We start from the raw sequence: 2,310 nt of genomic DNA, 5'->3' as shown, positions 1-2,310 counted from the left end.
TGGAAACAGAATGGAAACAGAATGGAAACAGAATGAAAACAGAAGTTGTATTTCCCTCGTCAACTTTCTGTTTTTGGTTTCCCCTTATTGGTCTCTGCTTGGTTAAACTCCAGTGTGCCACCTGATCCTTATTTACAACTCACCAATTTGCAGTAACTGTGTGGGCAGATCATCAATGTACAAGGAGTTTTTAAACTGGTTATAAAGCAGTTTCATTTGAATACTGATGCCTCTAAATGACCCACATAAACAAAGAAGACCATCAGTGAGAAGATTGGCTATTTCTCTATAGTTATTCTTAATGCTTGTCATTGGTTGGGATTCAGTCGACTTCCCCTTGAAATCAGACAAAGAGGTGGTGGAAACACGACCGCCTTTGTCCACAGGGACTGCCAGAATCAACACAAAATAAAAGTTCCTTGTAGGTTCTTTAGTACTTGAACACTTTCCTCCCTTGGGAGGTGAATATGAAAACTAACTTCTAGTATCAAACTCTGCACATACATCATTGAGCACAGTGAAGCTCAGAGCCAAGTGAAGTAACAATAAGCAAAACTCTTTTTTTCAGTGGAGTGGGGCTTTAAAAAGATTCCTAACATGAATCTTTTGCGGGACATTAAGTCATCTGTAGTTCTGTCCAAGGTGAGAGCCTTTGTATTATGAAATATGAAAGTATATCATAAAAATAAATGTAGACAACAGTTTAAAGATTGTGCTTGTTCTTGTTTTTGCAATGCTGACTTGAAGTGAGTTAATTCTGTTGAACTATATTGTTTTTGCATTAGCTGTATGTATGTTTTACTTGTTGCATTGGCCTGCCTCCTGTTGCTGCCTCTTGGCCTGGTCATTATTGTAAGTGAGAATTGGTTCTCAGTTGACTTATCTGGTTAAATATAAAAAATGATAGGACTGTACACATACACAAAGCTTTTGTAGCTCTTTAAAGTCACATTAACAACAAGTTTAAATCTGAATTGGAGTGTGCTCTTGGTCCCAGAGGAGGTAGGGAGGGATACAGGGTGGGTACGATGTGGGTTAATGTTTATGTAAGTTTAATATATTTGTACATGTGAGTGTATGTCTATCCAGCAGTGTAAATTTACATAGAAGTATTTCCAGCTAAATTTTGAAGTATCAAAAGTAAAAAATACTCCTTCCGCAGAACAGGGTTAGGGTTAGGGTTAGGGTTACAAAACATCAGAAACAAGAAAACCCAAGACCATAAACAGACACCAGAACTAGGGAAGTTTAGAAATTCTAATGGTGTAAGTATGTTCAAAAGTGAAAGTCTTGATGTCATGTTTACCTCATTATGTCATTATATAATAAAATACAAAGCTGCTTCTGCTAAAATATTTGTATATTTCCAAAAAATTACTATCTTATACGTCCTGATAGGGAAGATTTAAAACTGGAGGGTAACTTCAGTACCATCTGTACCATCAAGTACCATTCTTAGATGCAAAAAACATCTAAGAATGCAAAAGACATTAATAGGTATGGGTTGGATTTGGTTATTTAACTAGGCAGATTTTCTGGATTTATATCCTCTGAGCTCTTCTCACTGGCTTGACGTAGACGGGGCTCAGTTGGAAAAACAACATCAAGTACTTCCATGCACTAATCAGGATTAGCAACATTTTATTCTGATGACAGTTGTATGGTTGTTTACGTTGCCAGGCCACTGCCAATCTAATTTGATCAAACCACACCCACACAGTCCCGATGAAGCAGATTAGCTGAGTCTATGACTGTTAAACTCTGAATAAAATTATACCTTAAGATGTTTTTAAACTCTAGCTTTGATTGTTGCTTTTTTTAAAATAATAAATATTAAATATTACTGAGAAATATTTAAAGCCTAAAGTTTGTAGGGGCTCAGTATTCTTAGTATTAGCGTTCTTAGTATTCTATTTGTGGTTCTTCTAATAAAGCACATGATTGTACCAGCAGTGTCTTGAAAAGCAGAACTGTGAGCTCTTGTTCAAATAAACGAAGAACTATGGGACTAAACAGAGTAATAAAATGTTATCATTTGGCTACAGAGCTTTGTTTTTACCGCCATTCATATTTACTGACTACTTGAACCTGGTGGGAAATGATGTGGGTTTGGTAAGAACCCATGCAACCCTTCACTATAGGTAAGATACACAGGAGACTGAATAGTGAACTGTTTGTCCCTTTTGTTTGTTTTGAGTGGGGACAGCACCTAACCGCCCACATCCAGCCTGCCTGTCTTTCATGTGCATGTAGGTGTGTGTGTTTGTTTGTGCATGTGTGCTTGACAGAGAAAAAGTAGGAGAAAGTTGG

The sequence above is a fragment of the Morone saxatilis genome, unplaced genomic scaffold (genome assembly GCF_004916995.1).
Source record: "Morone saxatilis isolate NCDOM2014 unplaced genomic scaffold, NCSU_SB_2.0 Contig24, whole genome shotgun sequence".
Classification (NCBI taxonomy): domain Eukaryota; kingdom Metazoa; phylum Chordata; class Actinopteri; family Moronidae; genus Morone; species Morone saxatilis.
Note: the sequence above shows the minus strand (reverse complement) of the source record.